This window comes from Procambarus clarkii, chromosome 71 (genome assembly GCF_040958095.1).
Source record: "Procambarus clarkii isolate CNS0578487 chromosome 71, FALCON_Pclarkii_2.0, whole genome shotgun sequence".
In the NCBI taxonomy this organism is placed as follows: domain Eukaryota; kingdom Metazoa; phylum Arthropoda; class Malacostraca; order Decapoda; family Cambaridae; genus Procambarus; species Procambarus clarkii.
Window position 1 is genome coordinate 1336636 of NC_091220.1, and position 23267 is coordinate 1359902.

Genomic DNA, 23267 nt, shown 5'->3' on the forward strand with positions numbered 1-23267 from the left:
TCTTTCTCTTTCTACATGAATATTATACTTGACTGTTTACATTCACTTGTAGATTTTTATTTTTAGTTAATTAGTCCTAAACTTTTGATTAATAGATTTTTATTATTAGTCATAGAAAAACTATAGTGTTATATGTATACTCGGAAAATTTTACTTGTTTTAGTTTTAAGTAACAATAACTGCTTGTAACATCAGACTGATCTCAGCATGACATGAATCACAGGCTGCTTGATCACAAAATCTATTGTGTTCACATATTGCATATATAGATTTTTATAGATTTTTAAATTTTTACTTTTATATTCTGTTATAGATATAGTCTATATATTTCGAGCTATTACATATATTTTGTTGTATTACTCATTCTTAATTAAATAAATATAATATTTTAATTCTCTTTTTGTACCCTATTTATTTGTAATTTGCACATACATATATAGGATGTCCATTTCTTTCTCAGATATGTCTTCTTTCTTTCTCTCCCTTTCTATTTCAGATATGAATTACAAAATTATTATACCCTAATTTACCCTAAACGTTTTAATGTAGGTAATTAAAAGATTATAAAAAAGTTTTTAGAAATGTTAATTATTTACGTTCTAAGGTTGTATATAAAAGTTCTCAAAAAACATTTTCTAAACGTAATTATAAACGTGCTGAAAACAATGAAATGTCGTTTTTAGGATGTTTTAAAAACATGAAAATGTTTGCTGGGAAGGCTTCTGTGCTGGCTAGGGTTCGAATCTCCTGGTGGGAAAGTGTTCTATTGTTGTATAATCTCTCTTGCGTGTTTAGGCAAGTTGTGCATTAAGCATAGACACAGAGTTCTCCCATATTAACAGGAATTTGATGAAAGAAAGTGAGTAGCCCCTCACTATGCTCTATTTGCCCTTGGGAGATGGTGATCTTTGGAGGTGAAATACTCCGAAGTTACCATCTCTTTTAAGGGTCTGAGCTGTGGTGCAGTAGGTTAAAGGCTTGCCAGTTGCTGTAAGGCTTCTGTGCTGGCTAGGGTTCGAATCTCGTGGTGGGAAAGTGTTCTAAGGTTGTATATTCTCTCGTGCGTGTTTAGGCAAGTTGTGCATTAAGCATAGACACAGAGTTCTCCCATATTAACAGGAATTTGATGAAAGAACGTGAGTTGCCCCTCACTATGCTCTCGTTGCCCTAGGGAGATGGTGATCTTTGGAGGTGAAATACTCCGAAGATACCATCTCTTTTAAGGGTCTGAGCTGTGGTGCAGTGGGTTAAAGGCATACCAGTTATGCCAGTTGCTGTAAGGCTTCTCTGCTGGCTAGGGTTCGAATCTCCTGGTGGGAAAGTGTTCTAAGGTTGTATAATCTCTCTTGCGTGTTTAGGCAAGTTGTGCATTAAGCATAGAAACAGAGTTCTCCCATATTAACAGGAATTTGATGAAAGAACGTGAGTGCCGTTCACTATGCTCCCGTTGCCCTTGGGAGATGGTGATCTTTGGAAGTGAAATACTCTGAAGTTACCATCTCTTTTAAGGGTCTGAGCTGTGGTGCAGTGGGTTAAAGACTTACCAGTTATGCCAGTTGCTGTAAGGCTTCTGTGCTGGCAAGGGTTCGAATCTCCTGGTGGGAAAGTGTTCTACGGTTGTATAATCTCTCTTGCATATTTAGGCAAGTTGTGCATTAAGCATAGACACAAGAGTTCTCCCATATTAAAAGGAATTTGATGAAAGAACGTGATTAGCCTCTCACTATGCTCTAGTTGCCCTTGGGAGATGGTGATCTTTGAAGGTGAAATACTCCGAAGTTACCATCTATTCTAAGGGTCTGAGCTGTGGTGCAGTGGGCTAAAGGCGTACCAGTTATGCCAGTTGCTGTAAGGCTTCTGTGCTGGCTAGGGTTCGAATCTCCTGGTGGGAAAGTGTTCTAAGGTTGAATAATCTCTCTTGCGTGTTTAAGCAAGTTGTGCATTAAGTATAGACACAGAGTTCTCCCATATCAACAGGAATTTGATGAAAGAAGGTGAGTAGGCTCTCACTATGCTCTCGTTGCCCTTGGGAGATGGTGATCTTTAGAGGTGAAATAATCCGAAGTTACCATCTCTTTTAAGGGTCTGAGCTGACGTGCTGTGGGTTAAAGGCGTACCAGTTATGCCAGTTGCTGTAAGGCTTCTGTGCTGGCTAGGGTTCGAATCTCCTGGTGGGAAATTGTTCTAAGGTTGTATAATCTCTCTTGCGTGCTTAGGCAAGTTGTGCATTAAGCATAGACACAGAGTTCTCCCATATTAACAGGAATTTGATGAAAGAACGTGAGTAGCTCCTCACTATGCTCTAGTTGCTTTTGGGAGATGGTGATCTTTGCAGGTGAAATACTCCGAAGTTACCATCTCTTTTATGGGTCTGAGCTGTGATGCAATGGGTTAAAGGCGTACCAGTTATGCCAGTTGCTGTAAGGCTTCTGTGCTGGCTAGGGTTCGAATCTCCTGGTGGGAAAGTGTTCTAAGGTTGTATAATCTCTCTTGCGTGTTTAGGCAAGTTGTGCATAAAGCATAGAAACAGAGTTCTCCCATATTAACAGGAATTTGATGAAAGAACGTGAGTGCCCCTCACTATGCTCTCGTTACTCTTGGGAGATGGTGATCTTTAAAAAGTGAAATACTCCGAAGTTACCATCTCTTTTAAGGGTCTGAGCTGTGGTGCAGTGGGTTAAAGGCGTACCAGTTATGCCAGTTGCTGTAAGGCTTCTGTGCTGGCTAGGGTTCGAATCTCCTGGTGGGAAAGTGTTCTAAGGTTGTATAATCTCTCATGCGTGTTTAGGCAAGTTGTGCATTAAGCATAGACATAGAGTTCTCCCATATTAACAGGAATTTGATGAAAGAATGTGACTAGCCCCTCACTATGCTCTAGTTACCCTTGGGAGGTGGTGATCTCTGGAGGTGAAATATCCCAAAGTTGCCATCTCTATTAAGGATCTGAGCTGTGGTGCAGTAGAATAAAGGCGTACCAGTTTGCCAGTTGCTGTAAGGCTTCTGTGCTGGCTAGAGTTCGAATCTCCTGGTGGGAAAGTATTCTAAGGTTGTATAATCTCTCGTGCGTGTTTAGGCAAGTTGTGCATTAAGGATAGACTAAGAGTTCTCCCATATTAACAGGAATTTGATGAAAGAACATGAGTAGCTCCTCACTATGCTCTCGTTGCCCTTGGGAGATGGTGATCTTTGGAGGAGAAATACTCCGAAATTACCATCCCTTTAAGGGTCTGAGCTGTGGTGCAGTGGGTTAAAGGCATACCAGTTATGCCAGTTGCTGTAAGGCTTCTGTGCTGGCTAGGGTTCGAATCTCATGGTGGGAAAGTGTTTTAAGGTTGTATAGTCTCTCTTGCATGTTTAGGCAAGTTGTGCATTGAGCATAGAAACAGAGTTCTCCCATATTAACAGGAATTTGATGAAAGAACGTGAGTGCCCCTCACTATGCTCTCGTTGCCCTTTCGGAGATGGTGATCTTTGGAAGTGAAATACTCCGAAGTTACCATCTCTTTTAAGGGTCTGAGCTGTGGTGCAGTGGGTTAAAGGCATACCAGTTATGCCAGTTGCTGTAAGGCTTCTGTGCTGGATAGGGTTCGAATCTCCTGGTGGGAAAGTGTTCTAAGGTTGTATAATCTCACTTGCGTGTTTAGGGAAGTTGTGCATTAAGCATAGACACAGAGTTCTCCCATATTAACAGGAATTTGATGAAAGAACGTTAGTAGCCCCTCACAATGCTCTCGTTGCCCTTAGGAGATGGTGATCTTTGGAGGTGAAATACTCCGAAGTTACCATCTCTTTTAAGGTCTGAGCAGTGGTAAAGTGGGTTAAAGACATACCAGTTATGCCAGTTGCTGTAAGGCTTCTCTGCTGGCTAGGGTTCGAATCTCCTGGTGGGAAAGTGTTCTAAGGTTGTATAATCTCTTTTGCGTGTTTAGGCAAGTTGTGCATTAAGCATAGAAACAGAGTTCTCCCATATTAACAGGAATTTGATGAAAGAACGTGAGTAGCCCCTCACTATGCTCTCGTTGCCCTTGGGAGATGGTGATCTTTGGAGGTGAAATACTCCGAAGTTACCATCTCTTTTAAGGGTCTGAGCTCTGGTACAGTGGGTTAAAGACGTACCAGTTATGCCAGTTGCTGTAAGGCTTCTCTGCTGGCTAGGGTTCGAATCTCCTGGTGGGAAAGTGTTCTAAGGTTGTATAATCTCTTTTGCGTGTTTTGGCAAGTTGTGCATTAAGCATAGAAACAGAGTTCTCCCATATTAACAGGAATTTGATAAAATAACGTGAGTGCCCCTCACTACGCTCTCGTTGCCCTTGGGAGATGGTGATCTTTGGAAGTGAAATACTCCAAAGTTACCATCTCTTTTAAGGGTCTGAGCTGTGGTGCAGTGGGTTAAAGACGTACCAGTTATGCCAGTTGCTGTAAGGCTTCTGTGCTGGCAAGGGTTCGAATCTCCTGGTGGGAAAGTGTTCTAAGGTTGTATAATCTCTCATGTGATATAATTAAGCATAGACACAAGAGTTCTCCCATATTAACAGGAATTTGATGAAAGAACGTGATTAGCCTCTCACTATGCTCTAGTTGCCCTTAGGAGATGGTGATCTTTGAAGGTGAAATACTCCGAAGTTACCATCTCTTTTAAGGGTCTGAGCTGTGGTGCAGTGGGCTAAAGGCGTACCAGTTATGCCAGTTGCTGTAAGGCTTCTGTGCTGGCTAGGGTTCGAATCTTCAGGTGGGAAAGTGTTCTAATGTTGTACAATCTCTCTTGCATGTTTAGGCAAGTTGTGCATTAAGCATAGACACGGAGTTCTCCCATATTAACAGGAATTTGATGAAAGAACCTGATTAGCCAATCACTATGCTCTAGTTGCCCTTGGGAGATGGTGATCTTTGAAGGTGAAATACTCCGAAGTTACCATCTCTATTAAGGGTCTGAGCTGTGGTGCAGTAGGATAAAGGCGTACCAGTTTGCCAGTTGCTGTAAGGCTTCTGTGCTGGCTAGAGTTCGAATTTCCTAGTGGGAAAGTGTTCTAAGGTTGTATAATCTCTCTTGCGTGTTTAGGCAAGTTGTGCATTAAGCATAGACACAGAGTTCTCCCATATTAATAGGAATTTGATGAAAGAACGTGAGTAGCTCCTCACTATGCTCTCGTTGCCCTTGGGAGATGGTGATCTTTGGAGGAGAAATACTCCGAAGTTACCATCTCTTTTAAGGGTCTGAGCTGTTCTGCAGTGGGTTAAAGACGTACCAGTTATGCCAGTTGCTGTAAGGCTTCTGTGCTGGCAAGGGTTCGAATCTCCTGGTGGGAAAGTTTTCTAAGGTTGTATAATCTCTCTTGCGTATTTAGGCTAGTTGTGCATTAAGCATAGACACAAGAGTTCTCCCATATTAACAGGAATTTGATGAAAGAACGTGATTAGCCTCTCACTATGCTCTAGTTGCCTTTGGGAGATGGTGATCTTTGAAGGTGAAATACTCCGAAGTTACCATCTATTTTAAGGGTTTGAGCTGAGGTGCAGTGGGCTAAAGGCGTACCAGTTATGCCAGTTGCTGTAAGGCTTCTGTGCTGGCTAGGGTTCGAATCTCCTGGTGGGAAAGTGTTCTAGTGTTGTATAATCTCTCTTGCACGTTTAGGCAAGTTTTGCATTAAGCATAGACACAGAGTTCTCCCATATTAACAGGAATTTGATGAAAGAACGTGATTAGCCCCTCACTATGCTCTAGTTGCCCTTGGGAGATGGTGATCTTTGAAGGTGAAATACTCCGAAATTACCACCTTTTTTAAGGGTCTGAGCTGTGGTGCAGTGGGCTAAAGGCGTACCTGTTATGCCAGTTGCTGTAAGGCTTCTGTGCTGGCTAGGGTTCGAATCTCCTGGTGGGAAATTGTTCTAAGGTTGTATAATCTCTCTTGCGTGCTTAGGCAAGTTGTGCATTAAGCATAGACACAGAGTTCTCCCATATTAACAGGAATTTGATGAAAGAACGTGAGTAGCTCCTCACTATGCTCTAGTTGCTTTTGGGAGATGGTGATCTTTGCAGGTGAAATACTCCGAAGTTACCATCTCTTTTATGGGTCTGAGCTGTGATGCAATGGGTTAAAGGCGTACCAGTTATGCCAGTTGCTGTAAGGCTTCTGTGCTGGCTAGGGTTCGAATCTCCTGGTGGGAAAGTGTTCTAAGGTTGTATAATCTCTCTTGCGTGTTTAGGCAAGTTGTGCATAAAGCATAGAAACAGAGTTCTCCCATATTAACAGGAATTTGATGAAAGAACGTGAGTGCCCCTCACTATGCTCTCGTTACTCTTGGGAGATGGTGATCTTTAAAAAGTGAAATACTCCGAAGTTACCATCTCTTTTAAGGGTCTGAGCTGTGGTGCAGTGGGTTAAAGGCGTACCAGTTATGCCAGTTGCTGTAAGGCTTCTGTGCTGGCTAGGGTTCGAATCTCCTGGTGGGAAAGTGTTCTAAGGTTGTATAATCTCTCATGCGTGTTTAGGCAAGTTGTGCATTAAGCATAGACATAGAGTTCTCCCATATTAACAGGAATTTGATGAAAGAATGTGACTAGCCCCTCACTATGCTCTAGTTACCCTTGGGAGGTGGTGATCTCTGGAGGTGAAATATCCCGAAGTTGCCATCTCTATTAAGGATCTGAGCTGTGGTGCAGTAGAATAAAGGCGTACCAGTTTGCCAGTTGCTGTAAGGCTTCTGTGCTGGCTAGAGTTCGAATCTCCTGGTGGGAAAGTATTCTAAGGTTGTATAATCTCTCGTGCGTGTTTAGGCAAGTTGTGCATTAAGGATAGACTAAGAGTTCTCCCATATTAACAGGAATTTGATGAAAGAACATGAGTAGCTCCTCACTATGCTCTCGTTGCCCTTGGGAGATGGTGATCTTTGGAGGTGAAATACTCCGAAATTACCATCCCTTTAAGGGTCTGAGCTGTGGTGCAGTGGGTTAAAGGCATACCAGTTATGCCAGTTGCTGTAAGGCTTCTGTGCTGGCTAGGGTTCGAATCTCATGGTGGGAAAGTGTTTTAAGGTTGTATAGTCTCTCTTGCATGTTTAGGCAAGTTGTGCATTGAGCATAGAAACAGAGTTCTCCCATATTAACAGGAATTTGATGAAAGAACGTGAGTGCCCCTCACTATGCTCTCGTTGCCCTTTCGGAGATGGTGATCTTTGGAAGTGAAATACTCCGAAGTTACCATCTCTTTTAAGGGTCTGAGCTGTGGTGCAGTGGGTTAAAGGCATACCAGTTATGCCAGTTGCTGTAAGGCTTCTGTGCTGGATAGGGTTCGAATCTCCTGGTGGGAAAGTGTTCTAAGGTTGTATAATCTCACTTGCGTGTTTAGGGAAGTTGTGCATTAAGCATAGACACAGAGTTCTCCCATATTAACAGGAATTTGATGAAAGAACGTTAGTAGCCCCTCACAATGCTCTCGTTGCCCTTAGGAGATGGTGATCTTTGGAGGTGAAATACTCCGAAGTTACCATCTCTTTTAAAGGTCTGAGCAGTGGTAAAGTGGGTTAAAGACATACCAGTTATGCCAGTTGCTGTAAGGCTTCTCTGCTGGCTAGGGTTCGAATCTCCTGGTGGGAAAGTGTTCTAAGGTTGTATAATCTCTTTTGCGTGTTTAGGCAAGTTGTGCATTAAGCATAGAAACAGAGTTCTCCCATATTAACAGGAATTTGATGAAAGAACGTGAGTAGCCCCTCACTATGCTCTCGTTGCCCTTGGGAGATGGTGATCTTTGGAGGTGAAATACTCCGAAGTTACCATCTCTTTTAAGGGTCTGAGCTCTGGTACAGTGGGTTAAAGACGTACCAGTTATGCCAGTTGCTGTAAGGCTTCTCTGCTGGCTAGGGTTCGAATCTCCTGGTGGGAAAGTGTTCTAAGGTTGTATAATCTCTTTTGCGTGTTTTGGCAAGTTGTGCATTAAGCATAGAAACAGAGTTCTCCCATATTAACAGGAATTTGATAAAATAACGTGAGTGCCCCTCACTACGCTCTCGTTGCCCTTGGGAGATGGTGATCTTTGGAAGTGAAATACTCCAAAGTTACCATCTCTTTTAAGGGTCTGAGCTGTGGTGCAGTGGGTTAAAGACGTACCAGTTATGCCAGTTGCTGTAAGGCTTCTGTGCTGGCAAGGGTTCGAATCTCCTGGTGGGAAAGTGTTCTAAGGTTGTATAATCTCTCATGTGATATAATTAAGCATAGACACAAGAGTTCTCCCATATTAACAGGAATTTGATGAAAGAACGTGATTAGCCTCTCACTATGCTCTAGTTGCCCTTAGGAGATGGTGATCTTTGAAGGTGAAATACTCCGAAGTTACCATCTCTTTTAAGGGTCTGAGCTGTGGTGCAGTGGGCTAAAGGCGTACCAGTTATGCCAGTTGCTGTAAGGCTTCTGTGCTGGCTAGGGTTCGAATCTTCAGGTGGGAAAGTGTTCTAATGTTGTACAATCTCTCTTGCATGTTTAGGCAAGTTGTGCATTAAGCATAGACACGGAGTTCTCCCATATTAACAGGAATTTGATGAAAGAACCTGATTAGCCAATCACTATGCTCTAGTTGCCCTTGGGAGATGGTGATCTTTGAAGGTGAAATACTCCGAAGTTACCATCTCTATTAAGGGTCTGAGCTGTGGTGCAGTAGGATAAAGGCGTACCAGTTTGCCAGTTGCTGTAAGGCTTCTGTGCTGGCTAGAGTTCGAATTTCCTAGTGGGAAAGTGTTCTAAGGTTGTATAATCTCTCTTGCGTGTTTAGGCAAGTTGTGCATTAAGCATAGACACAGAGTTCTCCCATATTAATAGGAATTTGATGAAAGAACGTGAGTAGCTCCTCACTATGCTCTCGTTGCCCTTGGGAGATGGTGATCTTTGGAGGAGAAATACTCCGAAGTTACCATCTCTTTTAAGGGTCTGAGCTGTTCTGCAGTGGGTTAAAGACGTACCAGTTATGCCAGTTGCTGTAAGGCTTCTGTGCTGGCAAGGGTTCGAATCTCCTGGTGGGAAAGTTTTCTAAGGTTGTATAATCTCTCTTGCGTATTTAGGCTAGTTGTGCATTAAGCATAGACACAAGAGTTCTCCCATATTAACAGGAATTTGATGAAAGAACGTGATTAGCCTCTCACTATGCTCTAGTTGCCTTTGGGAGATGGTGATCTTTGAAGGTGAAATACTCCGAAGTTACCATCTATTTTAAGGGTTTGAGCTGAGGTGCAGTGGGCTAAAGGCGTACCAGTTATGCCAGTTGCTGTAAGGCTTCTGTGCTGGCTAGGGTTCGAATCTCCTGGTGGGAAAGTGTTCTAGTGTTGTATAATCTCTCTTGCACGTTTAGGCAAGTTTTGCATTAAGCATAGACACAGAGTTCTCCCATATTAACAGGAATTTGATGAAAGAACGTGATTAGCCCCTCACTATGCTCTAGTTGCCCTTGGGAGATGGTGATCTTTGAAGGTGAAATACTCCGAAATTACCACCTTTTTTAAGGGTCTGAGCTGTGGTGCAGTGGGCTAAAGGCGTACCTGTTATGCCAGTTGCTGTAAGGCTTCTGTGCTGGCTAGGGTTCGAATCTCCTGGTGGGAAAGTGTTCTAAGGTTGTATATTCTCTCTCGTGTGTTTAGGCAAGTTGTGCATTAAGCATAGACACAGAGTTCTCCCATATCAACAGGAATTTGATGAAAGAACGTGAGTAGGCTCTCACTATGCTCTCGTTGCCCTTGGGAGATGGTGATCTTTAGAGGTGAAATACTCCGAAGTTACCATCTCTTTTAAGGGTCTGAGCTGTGGTGCAGTGAGTTAAAGGCTTACCAGTTATGCCAGTTGCTGTAAGGCTTCTGTGCTGGCTAGGGTTCGAATCTCCTGGTGGGAAAGTGTTCTAAGGTTGTATAATCTCTCTTGCGTGTTTAGGCAAGTTGTGCATTAAGCATAGACATAGAGTTCTCCCATATTAACAGGAATTTGATGAAAGAATGTGACTAGCCCCTCACTATGCTCTAGTTGCCCTTGGGAGGTGGTGATCTCTGGAGGTGAAATACTCCGAAGTTACCATCTGTTTTAAGGGTCTGAGCTTTGGTGCTGTGGGTTAAAGGCATACCAGTTATGCCAGTTGCTGTAAGGCTTCTGTGCTGGGTAGGGTTAAATCTCCTGGTGGGAAAGTGTTCTAAGGTTGTTTAATCTCACTTGCGTGTTTAGGCAAGTTGTGCATTAAGCATAGACACAGAGTTCTCCCATATTAACAGGAATTTGATGAAAGAACATGAGTAGCTCCTCACTATGCTCTCGTTGCCCTTGGGAGATGGTGATCTTTGGAGGAGAAATACTCCGAAGTTACCATCTCTTTTAAGGGTCTGAGCTGTGGTGCAGTGGGTTAAAGGCATACCAGTTATGCCAGTTGCTGTAAGGCTTCTGTGCTGGCTAGGGTTCGAATCTCCTGGTGGGAAAGTGTTCTAAGGTTGTATAATCTCTCTTGCGTGTTTAGGCAAGTTGTGCATTAAGCATAGACACAGAGTTCTCCCATATTAACAGGAATTTGATGAAAGAACGTGAGTAGCCCCTCACTATGCTCTCGTTGCCCTTGGGAGGTGGTGATCTCTGGAGGTGAAATACTCCGAAGTTACCATGTCTATTAAGGGTCTGAGCTGTGGTGCAGTAGGATAAAGGCGTACCAGTTTGCCAGTTGATGTAAGGCTTCTGTGCTGGCTAGAGTTCGAATCTCCTGGTGGGAAAGTATTCAATGGTTGTATAATCTCTCTTGCGTGTTTAGGCAAGCTATGCATTAAGCATAGACACAGAGTTCTCCCATATTAACAGGAATTTGATGAAAGAACATGAGTAGCTCCTCACTATGCTCTCGTTGCCCTTGGGAGATGGTGATCTTTGGAGGAGAAATACTCCGAAGTTACCATCTCTTTTAAGGGTCTGAGCTGTGGTGCAGTGGGTTAAAGGCATACCAGTTATGCCAGTTGCTGTAAGGCTTCTGTGCTGGCTAGGGTTCGAATCTCCTAGTGGGAAAGTGTTCTAAGGTTGTATAGTCTCTCTTGCATGTTTAGGCAAGTTGTGCATTGAGCATAGAAACAGAGTTCTCCCATATTAACAGGAATTTGATGAAAGAACGTGAGTGCCCCTCCCTATGCTCTCGTTGCCCTTGGGAGATGGTGATCTTTGGAAGTGAAATACTCCGAAGTTACCATCTCTTTTAAGGGTCTGAGCTGTGGTGCAGTGGGTTAAAGGCATACCAGTTATGCCAGTTGCTGTAAGGCTTCTGTGCTGGGTAGGGTTCGAATCACCTGGTGGGAAAGTGTTCTAAGGTTGTATAATCTCACTTGCGTGTTTAGGCAAGTTGTGCATTAAGCATAGACACAGAGTTCTCCCATATAAACAGGAATTTGATGAAAGAACGTGAGTAGCCCCTCACTATGCTCTCGTTGCCCTTGGGAGATGGTGATCTTTGGAGATGAAATACTCCGAAGTTACCATCTCTTTTAAGGGTCTGAGCTGTGGTACAGTGGGTTAAAGACATACCAGTTATGCCAGTTGCTGAAAGGCTTCTGTGCCTGCTAGGGTTCGAATCTCCTGGTGGGAAAGTGTTCTAAGGTTTTATAATCTCTCTTGCATGTTTAGGCAAGATGTGCATTGAGCATAGAAACAGAGTTCTCCCATATTAACAGGAATTTGATGAAAGAACGTGAGTGCCCCTCACTATGCTCTCGTTGCCCTTGGGAGATGGTGATCTTTGGAAGTGAAATACTCCGAAGTTACCATCTCTTTTAAGGGTCTGAGCTGTTCTGCAGTGGGTTAAAGGCATACTAGTTATGCCAGTTGCTGTAAGGCTTCTGTGCTGGCTAGGGTTCGAATCTCCTGGTGGGAAAGTGTTCTAAGGTTGTATAATCTCTCTTGTGTGTTTAGGCAAGTTGTGCATTAAGCATAGACACAGAGTTCTCCCATATTAAAAGGAATTTGATGAGAGAAAGTGAGTAGCCCCTCACTATGCTCTAGTTGCCCTTGGGAGATGGTGATCTTTGGAGGTGAAATACTCCGAAGTTACCATCTCTTTTAAGGGTCTGAGCTGTGGTGCAGTAGGTTAAAGGCTTGCCAGTTGCTGAAAGGCTTCTGTGCTGGCTAGGGTTCGAATCTCGTGGTGGGAAAGTGTTCTAAGGTTGTATAATCTCTCGTGAATGTTTAGGAAAGTTGTGCATTAAGCATAGACACAGAGTTCTCCCATATTAACAGGAATTTGATGAAAGAACATGAGTAGCCCCTCACTATGCTCTCGTTGCCCTTGGGAGATTGTGATCTTTGGAGGTGAAATACTCTGACGTTACCATCTCTTTTAAGGGTCTGAGCTGTGGTGCAGTGGGTTAAAGGCATACCAGTTATGCCAGTTGCTGTAAGGCTTCTCTGCTGGCTAGGGTTCGAATCTCCTGGTGGGAAAGTGTTCTAACGTTGTATAATCTCTCTTGCGTGTTTAGGCAAGTTGTGCAATAAGCATAGAAACAGAGTTCTCCCATATTAACAGGAATTTGATGAAAGAAAGTGAGTGCCCCTCACTATGCTCTCGTTGCCCTTGGGAGATGGTGATCTTTGGAAGTGAAATACTCCGAAGTTACCATCTCTTTTAAGGGTCTGAGCTGTGGTGCAATGGGTTAAAGACGTACCAGTTATGCCAGTTGCTGTAAGGCTTCTGTGCTGGCAAGGGTTCGAATCTCCTGGTGGGAAAGTGTTCTAAGGTTGTATAATCTCTCTTGCGTATTTAGGCAAGTTGTGCATTAAGCATAGACACAAGAGTTCTCCCATATTAACAGTAATTTGATGAAAGAACGTGATTAGCCTGTCACTATGCTCTAGTTGCCCTTGGGAGATAGTGATCTTTGAAGGTGAAATACTCCGAAGTTACCATCTCTTTTAAGGGTCTGAGCTGTGGTGCAGTGGGCTAAAGGCGTACCAGTTATGCCAGTTGCTGTAAGGCTTCTGTGCTGGCTAGGGTTTGAATCTCCTGGTGGGAAAGTGTTCTAATGTTGTATAATCTCTCTTGCATGTTTAGGCAAGTTGTGCATTAAGCATAGACACAGAGTTCTCCCATATTAACAGGAATTTGTTAAAAGAACGTGATTAGCCCCTCACTGTGCTCTAGTTGCCCTTGGGAGATGGTGATCTTTGAAGGTGAAATACTCCGAAATTACCACCTTTTTTAAGGGTCTGAGCTGTGGTGCAGTGGGCTAAACGCGTACCAGTTATGCCAGTTGCTGTAAGGCTTCGGTGCTGGCTAGGGTTCGAATCTCCTGGTGGGAAAGTGTTCTAAGGTTGTATAATCTCTCTTGCGTGTTTAGGCAAGTTGTGCATTAAGCATAGACACAGAGTTCTCCCATATCAACAGGAATTTGATGAAAGAACGTGAGTAGGCTCTCACTATGCTCTCGTTGCCCTTGGGAGATGGTGATCTTTGGAGGTGAAATACTCCGAAGTTACCATCTCTTTTAAGGGTCTGGGGCCGGATTCAGGAAGGTACTTACGAAGGTTTTTCCTTTTAGCTAAGAGCGAATTCCTTCTTAGCGCCTTCGTGGCGGCTACGTCCGTATTCAATTAACTACCCTAAGTGGAAAAACCTTCGTAAGTTCATTCCAGGATTTAAGTGTGGTTTCTACCACTCGTAGCTTTACGTAAACTGGATATAAGTTATTTTTTCTCTACTACATAACACTAGGATCGATTTATGATATTGGAACATGACTAAAATATTATAGCTGGTGAATCTAGTGAAGAGGAATCCTTCGTGTTAGTTATATATACATTCTCTGCTTGAAACTTGAAGTAAATATGTGTTTGATGATAGTAGAATTAGTTTTATAATAGCAAGATATTATACCAGTAGTTATTAGGTAAATAAACACTGGTGAACATGAAATATGAGAGAAGGTGATGAGCCCTGCCTGATGGGATCATTTACTATCACCAAATGCCCCTGTTCACCTAGTAGTAAGGGTGTACCTTAGCTATACATACCCATTTCTAATTTATTTAGTTTGGTTTTATTTTGAAATTAAATCTGGGTGAGACATAAAATAAAAATATGCTGCACAAATGATGTTAGGTAAGGAAAAGGGTAAAAATGTCAAAAACTTTATTCATTGAATAGAATAAAGCTATAATTATGACTATATAGACTACTAAAAAAGAGAGAGGGAAGTAGGGGTCCAAGACCTCTTCCTGTTATACAATTTGGGTGTGGAACAAGTAATTATCAAAAGAAGGCACCATGCCGGGAAGGCTATGTAGCAGTAAGGCAGTGAGGTGAGGCAGCTACTTATTTGAGAAATGCTTATTTTATTTACCTTATAAGCTGAGGCAACTTATTTTATTTGAGGAATACTCAGCTGATTCCTCTACATTTAGCATGGAACAAATTTGTGTCCAAGACCTCTTCCTGTTACTCAATTTGGCTGTGTGTAACCAAACTAGAAGTGCTCTACAAATCAAGGTACCCAGAATGTGGAATGACCTCCCGAATCATGTCAAAGGCTGTACCTCTCTCAACCAGTTTAAGAGTTAAACCAAGTACTGCCTAATTAACTCCATGTAACCTAACTTACCTCCTAAATGTCAACCCATGTCTTGCTATTTTTTAAACAACGCTGTTCACCAACATGTGCAATTGCTGATTTATGCTATGTTAACCCCCTTTTTGTATTTTTTATTCCTTCTTTCAACACAATTTATACTTAATCTCGATTGCTATTAAGTTTTAGTCTGTGTTTTTTTCCCCCCACACCTTGCCCGAAATGCTATGAGTATTAGTGGCTTTAGGTATTGTATGTACTAGCTTTGCCTATAAATCCAACATTATGTTTGTAAATCAACTGTATGTACTTTTCCTGAATAAAATGTATTTATTATTTATTTTTTAATCAGTAAGTATTAAAAGAAGGCACCAAGCTGGGAAGGCTATGTAGCACTATTGTGTGTAACAATAAACCAAATTCTTTTTAACAAATAATGCACCTGTATGGGAAAACAAATCCTGTCAGCTGTAAAAATATTGATGCAGTTATTTAAATGAAAAATATAATGAAAGAAATATTACTGGTTTATTTTTATCCTATCTTTTTGTACTGTACAGTATATCCAAGGAAGTGAAAAATTAAGACATAATGCACAATTTAATGAATGATTAGCATGGATTAGCAGTTCAAAAGAATATGACTTGTATTACATATATCAACATGAGATCTTAATGATCCATGGTCAACATGATTTAATAAGGATAATACAGTACTGTATTTGTAATAATACAAACTATAATTTAAAATCTTTATTACTGATTTTTTTATTAAGAAGATTAGGTATACACAGCAATGTGCTGCTACCCTATTCTATATGGAATATTACACAGTGTAGATAAAAAAACTAGCTATACGTTTATCTAATACTCCCATCTCACAGGATGGTTAGACATACTGTACATGGAATCAATTTAGAAAATACCAGCCTCAATACAAAAAACAAATCAACTCTGACTAAACAACTCTAAGCAATTTTCACAAGAGGTAAGCACTGAATCATGGAAACATTATATTATAATTACTCTTACCAGTTTCTACAAAACTCCTCTCAAACAATGTATTTTTAAACATGTTTAGGTATACACAGCAATGTGCTGCTTCCCTATTCTGTATAAAGGACCACACAGTGTAGATCAAAAACCAGCTACAAGCTCACCCAACATCCTCACCTCACAGGATGGCCAGTCATACATGGAATTAGGAGAGAACAAATTCTTAATGCTGATCTATTAGCCTCCACTGGCAAAATCTGGGTGCAGCACAAGAATATCTTCCAATATTCCTGAGTGTATGAAGTAATTACAGAGCTCAAAGTACCTCATACCATTTGGTATGAAGTCACTGATAACAGGACAATCACAGATATAGTGTTGGAGAGTATGTTCTCTCAAGTAGGACTGAAAACAGATGTTTTTTTTCCACCAAGAGGGCTATAAACCCATGGAACCGCCTACCCGCTGAAGCCGTAAATGCCAAATTCCAGCTAAAAAATAACATTAATTCAATTGGCGGGCTCTTTAACAAGCCGCCGGCTTTCTGTCCTCTTCGAGGTCACTAGATAGTTAGTGGCCATTGGGTAAATTCAGTAAATATATACAATAATTGTCAGCGCATCTTCCGAGCAACAAGGACAGCTACACAGTATCTCCTAGAATTACGTAGGTAAACAACAAATGTAACATATTTGTTTACTACAATGTCGGTGCTGGCTGTAGAAGTTGAAAAAACATTGTTTTACTTCGAAATATACTAATTTTATAAGAAAATTCGACATAAATAGGAGGCAGTAGAGCTCCTATAAGCCAGCGCTAAATCTTCAATATGAAGAATGTTGCTGTTCTCTGATTGGCCAAACGAAACACAGTAGTGACCTCTATCGGCACGCAGGTGAACCAACAATTTTCTTCCTAAGTATACCTTATTGAATCGCACCTAAGCATCTTCTTAGGGCGCACTTAGGAACCTTCGTAGCAAACCCACTTACGAAGAAATACACAGATATTCCTGAATCTAGGTCCTGAGCTGTGGTGCAGTGGGTTAAAGGCATACCAGTTATGCCATTTGCTGTAAGGCTTCTGTGCTGGCTAGGGTTCAAATCTCCTGGTGGGAAAGTGTTCTAAGGTTGTATAATCTCGCTTGCATGTTGAGGCAAGTTGTGCATAAAGCATAGAAACAGAGTTCTCCCATATTAACAGGAATTTGATGAAAGAATGTGAGTTCCCCTCACTATGCTCTCGTTGCCCTTGGGAGATGGTGATCTTTGGAGGTGAAATACTCCAAAGTTACCACCTCTTTTAAGGGTCTGAGCTGTGGTACAGTGGGTTAAAGACATACCAGTTATGCCAGTTGCTGTGAGGCTTCTCTGCTGGCTAGGGTTCGAATCTCCTGGTGGGAAAGTGTTCTAAGGTTGTATAATCTCTCTTGCGTGTTTAGGCAAGTTGTGCATTAAGCATAGAAACAGAGTTCTCCCATATTAACAGGAATTTGATGAAAGAACGTGAGTGCCCCTCACTATGCTCTCGTTGCCCTTGGGAGATGGTGATCTTTGGAAGTGAAATACTCCGAAGTTACCATCTCTTTTAAGGGTCTGAGCTGTGGTACAGTGGGTTAAAGACATACCAGTTATGCCAGTTGCTGTAAGGCTTCTGTGCTGGCTAGGGTTCGAATCTCCTGGTGGGAAAGTGTTCTAATGTTGTACAATCTCTCTTGCATGTTTAGACAAGTTGTGCATTAAGCATAGACACAGAATTCTCCCATATTAACAGGAATTTCATGAAAGAACGTGATTTGCCAATCACTATGCTCTAGTTGCCCTTGGGAGATGGTGATCTTTAAAGGTGAAATACTCCGAAGTTACCATCTCTTTTAAAGGTCTGAGCTGTGGTGCAGTGGGCTAAAGGCGTACCAGTTATGCCAGTTGCTGTAAGGCTTCTGTGCTGGCTAGGGTTCGAATCTCCTGGTGGGAAAGTGTTCTAAGGTTGTATAATCTCTCTTGCCTGTTTAGGCAAGTTGTGCATTAAGCATAGACACAGAGTTCTCCCATATTAACAGGAATTTGATGAAAGAATGTGAGTAGCCCCTCACTATGCTCTAGTTGCCCTTGGGAGATGGTGATCTCTGGAGGTGAAATACTCCGAAGTTACCATCTCTTTTAAGGGTCTGAGCTGTGGTGCAGTAGGATAAATGCATACCAGTTTGCCAGTTGCTGTAAGGCTTCTGTGCTGGCTAGGGTTCGAATCTCCAGGTGGGAAAGTGTTCTAAGGTTGTATAATCTCTCTTGCGTGTTTAGGCAAGTTGTGCATTAAGCATAGACACAGAGTTCTCCCATATTAACAGGAATTTGATGAAAGAACGTGAGTAGCCCCTCACTATGCTCTCGTTGCCCTTAGGAGATGGTGATCTTTGGAGGAGAAATACTCCGAAGTTACCATCTCTTTTAACCCTTAAACTGCGCATGGCGTATATATACGCCCTGAGTAACATGTCCCATGGTGCGCATGGCGTATATATACGCTATAGGGTGCCAGGCCTGATTCAAATGGCCCGCGGCTACACGGGGTTCACAGTAGCTTCCTCAGGGCTCTTGTAAACAGATGCCATTTTAAAAAAAAATCGTGGGCAATATTCTCAGGTGTGAGAGGCACAGTACTGTTGGAGCAACCAAGGCCGGCGCACGCAGCATGAGCGAACAGCATTGATGTTCAGCTTGTGACCACAGCATCGCCGAAAAATGTCAAAATAAATATATAATTGTTATTATTTAGCGATGACAATATTACAGATGAGCAATGACTGTGATATAAATAACCAGGGTTGTGATAATAGCAGGATTGTTGTAATAATTAGCGCTGTGGGAGGAGTGATGCTGAGAGACGGAGGGAGACAGCATCTTTTACTGACTGTGTGGCCACCTGTTATTGTTTGCATTCACCATACCAGGTCAGTGGTTCTCTATGGTGAACACAAATGTAGATACTTATATATAATGTATGTATTAGTGTAATAACAGCAAAAGGATTATGCTGGGAGGAGCCATATGGGTGACGGAAGAGACGTCGTCTGCACGATTTGTCTGGCTGTTTAGAGGGTGGCCACTATGCTCTTTGGGCGCACTACAAGCTTAGGTGTACAGTTACGGTGCATAAAACATGTAGATATTTATATATAATATGTGTATATAGGGTAATAACACTGCAAAAGGTATTGTTGGGGGAGAAAGTTTAGTGCGTGTGACCTTGAAAGAGTGAGGGAGCCGCCATCTGTGTATAGCGACGACTCTTAGTGCCTGAACTAACTATATCAGCTTAGCTGTACAGTTGTGGTGAACAAAATATACACATACTTATATATAACGTCTGTATATAGTGTAATAACACCACAACTGGTATTGTTGGGGGAGAAAGTTTAGTGCGTGTGACTTTGAATGAGTGAGGGAGCCGCCAGCCGCCATCTGTGTATAGCGACGACTCTTAGTGCCTGAACTAACTATATCAGCTTAGCTGTACAGTTGTGGTGAACAAAATATACACATACTTATATATAACGTCTGTATATAGTGTAATAACACCACAAATGATATTGTTGGGGAAGAAAGTTTAGTGCGTGTGTTGAGGGAGTGGCAGCGAGTGTGTGGCGGTAACTCCTCGTTGTTTTTCGACTCTCAATACCAACTTAGTGGTTCGTTATGGTGACCAAAACATGCCAATACTTATATATAACCTGTGTATAGAGTGTAATAGCAGCAAAACTGTTTGTTTATAGTTTTATAAACATAATAATTGAATCACTAATATGCACATCATACTTTTGAGTATAGCGATTATTAACCACTTTTATTATATAAATATATTACAATACACACTATTGAATAATATTACAGGAAAAAACTAAAAAAAAATCAATCGGAGACATTGAAACAATTAGGTAATAATATCTTTGTGGCAACTCCCATCTGTCAACGCGGGTGATGCTGACCGGGTCTGAAGACCGCTCTGTCAACGCCCACTTTTTGCCAGACTTCCTCGGTCAATTGCGCCCAAAATATGTCACCTACGATTTTTTTTTTCCATGCTCAGGGGACACAAATTAACATGTTTAGAAGACGAAAAAAAAATTTTGAATTTTTTTTTTTCTTGCGCACAGGGGTGTAAATGTCCCAAGGACCCCTGAGCAGTGTAAGGGTTAAGGGTCTGAGCTGTGGTGCAGTGGGCTAAAGGCGTACCAGTTATGCCAGTTGCTGTAAGGCTTCTGTGCTGGCTAGGGTTCGAATCTCCTGGTGGGAAATTGTTCTAAGGTTGAATAATCTCTCTTGCGTGTTTAGGCAAGTTGTGCATTAAGCATAGACACAGAGTTCTCCCATATTAACAGGAATTTGATGAAAGAACGTGAGTAGCTCCTTACTATGCTCTACTTGCTTTTGGGAGATGGTGATCTTTGCAGGAGAAATACTCTGAAGTTACCATCTCTTTTATGGGTCTGAGCTGTGATGCAATGGGTTAAAGGCGTACCAGTTATGCCAGTTGCTGTAAGGCTTCTGTGCTGGCTAGGGTTCAAATCTCCTGGTGGGAAAGTGTTCTAAGGTTGTATAATCTCTCTTGCGTGTTTAGGCAAGTTGTGCATAAAGCATAGAAACAGAGTTCTCCCATATTAACAGGAATTTGATGAAAGAACGTGAGTGCCCCTCACTATGCTCTCGTTGCCCTTGGGAGATGGTGATCTTTGGAAGTGAAATACTCCGAAGTTACCATCTCTTTTAAGGGTCTGAGCTGTGGTGCAGTGGGTTAAAGACGTACCAGTTATGCCAGTTGCTGTAAGGCTTCTGTGCTGGCAAGGGTTCGAATCTCCTGGAGGGAAAGTGTTCTAAGGTTGTATAATCTCTCTTGCGTATTTAGGCAAGTTGTGCATTAAGCATAGACACAAGAGTTCTCCCATATTAACAGTAATTTGATGAAAGAACGTGATTAGCCTGTCACTATGCTCTAGTTGCCCTTGGGAGATGGTGATCTTTGAAGGTGAAATACTCCGAAGTTACCATCTCTTTTAAGGGTCTGAGCTGTGGTGCAGTGGGCTAAAGGCGTACCAGTTATGCCAGTTGCTGTAAGGCTTCTGTGCTGGCTAGGGATCGAATCTCCTGGTGGGAAAGTGTTCTAAGGTTGTATAATCTCTCTTGCGTATTTAGGCAAGTTGTGCATTAAGCATAGACACAAGAGTTCTCCCATATTTACAGGAATTTGATGAAAGAACGTGATTAGCCTCTCACTATGCTCTAGTTGCCCTTGGGAAATGGTGATCTTTAAAAGTGAAATACTCCGAAGTTACCATCTCTTTTAAGGGTCTGAGCTGTGGTGCAGTAGGCTAAAGGCGTACCAGTTATGCCAGTTGCTGTAAGGCTTCTGTGCTGGCTAGGGTTCGAATCTCCTGGTGGGAAAGTGTTCTAATGTTGTATAATCTCTCTTGCATGTTTAGGCAAGTTGTGCATTAAGCATAGACACAGAGTTCTCCCATATTAACAGGAATTTGATGAAAGAACGTGATTAGCCCCTCACTATGCTCTAGTTGCCCTTGGGAGATGGTGATCTTTGAAGGTGAAATACTCCGAAATTACCACCTTTTTTAAAGGTCTGAGCTGTGGTGCAGTAGGCTAAAGGCGTACCAGTTATGCCAGTTGCTGTAAGGCTTCGGTGCTGGCTAGGGTTCGAATCTCCTGGTGGGAAAGTGCTCTAAGGTTGTATAAACTCTCTTGCGTGTTTAGGCAAGTTGTGCATTAAGCATAGACACAGAGTTCGCCCATATCAACAGGAATTTGATGAAAGAACGTGAGTAGGCTCTCACTATGCTCTCGTTGCCCTTGGGAGATGGTGAACTTTGGAGGTGAAATACTCCGAAGTTACCATCTCTTTTAAGGGTCTGAGCTGTGGTGCAGTGGGTTAAAGGCGTACCAGTTATGCCATTTGCTGTAAGGCTTCTGTGCTGGCTAGGGTTCAAATCTCCTGGTGGGAAAGTGTTCTAAGGTTGTATAATCTCGCTTGCGTGTTGAGGCAAGTTGTGCATAAAGCATAGAAACAGAGTTCTCCCATATTAACAGGAATTTGATGAAAGAACGTGAGTTCCCCTCACTATGCTCTCGTTGCCCTTGGAAGATGGTGATCTTTGGAGGTGAAATACTCCGAAGTTACCATCTCTTTTAAGGGTCTGAGCTGTGGTACAGTGGGTTAGAGACATACCAGTTATGCCAGTTGCTGTAAGGCTTCTCTGCTGGCTAGGGTTCGAATCTCCTGGTGGGAAAGTGTTCTAAGGTTGTATAATCTCTCTTGCGTGTTTAGGCAAGTTGTGCATTAAGCATAGAAACAGAGTTCTCCCATATTAACAGGAACTTGATGAAAGGACGTGAGTGCCCCTCACTATGCTCTCGTTGCCCTTGGGAGATGGTGATCTTTGGAAGTGAAATACTCCGAAGTTACCATCTCTTTTAAGGGTCTGAGCTGTGGTGCAGTGGGTTAAATACATACCAGTTATGCCAGTTGCTGCAAGGCTTCTGTGCTGGCAAGGGTTCGAATCTCCTGGTGGGAAAGTGTTCTAAGGTTGTATAATCTTTCTTGCGTATTTAATCAAGTTGTGCATTAAGCATAGACACAAGAGTTCTCCCATAGTAACAGGAATTTGATGAAAGAACGTGATTAGCCTCTCACTATGCTCTAGTTACCCTTGGGAGATGGTGATCTTTAAAGGTGAAATACTCCGAAGTTACCATCTCTTTTAAGGGTCTGAGCTGTGGTGCAGTGGGCTAAAGGCGTGCCAGTTATGCCAGTTGCTGTAAGGCTTCTGTGCTGGCTAGGGTTCGAATCTCCTGGTGGGAAAGTGTTCTAATGTTGTACAATCTCTCTTGCATGTTTAGGCAAGTTGTTCATTAAGCATAGACACAGAGTTCTCCCATATTAACAGGAATTTGATGAAAGAACGTGATTAGCCAATCACTGTGCTCTAGTTGCCCTTGGGAGATGGTGATCTTTGAAGGTGAAATACTCCGAAGTTAGCATCTCTTTTAAAGGTCTGAGCTGTGGTGCAGTGGGCTAAAGGCGTACCAGTTATGCCAGTTGCTGTAAGGCTTCTGTGCTGGCTAGGGTTCGAATCTCCTGGTGGGAAAGTGTTCTAAGGTTTTATAATCTCTCTTGCCTGTTTAGGCAAGTTGTGCATTAAGCATAGACACAGAGTTCTCCCATATTAACAGGAATTTGATGAAAGAACGTGAGTAGCCCCTCACTATGCTCTCATTGCCCTTGGGAGATGGTGATCTTTGGAGGAGAAATACTCCGAAGTTACCATCTCTTTTAACCCTTAAATTGCGCATGGCGTATATATACTCCCTGAGTAACATGTCCCATGGTGCGCATGGCGTATATATACGCCATAGGGTGCCAGGCCTGATTCAAATGGCCCGCGGCTACACGGGGTTCACAGTAGCTTCCTCAGGGCTCTTGTAAACAGATGCCATTTTAAAAAAAAATCGTGGGAAATATTCTCAGGTGTGAGAGGCACAGTACTGTTGGAGCAACCAAGGCCGGTGCACGCAGCATGAGCAAACAGCATTGATGTTCAGCTTGTGACCACAGCATCGCTGAAAAATGTCAAAATAAATATATAATTGTTTTTATTTAGCGATGACAATATTACAGATGAGCAATGACTGTGATATAAATAACCAGGGTTGTGAT

The 23267-nt window shown here is 42.3% G+C and overlaps 1 protein-coding gene across 1 annotated transcript in view; it reads right to left on the minus strand.

Annotated features, from left to right (window-relative positions):
* The window catches only part of LOC138356213 (pre-mRNA-splicing factor 38-like), a 46066-nt gene that overhangs the window by 1602 nt on the left and 21197 nt on the right, over positions 1–23267 (minus strand). The gene's annotated exons all lie outside the window — the stretch shown is intronic.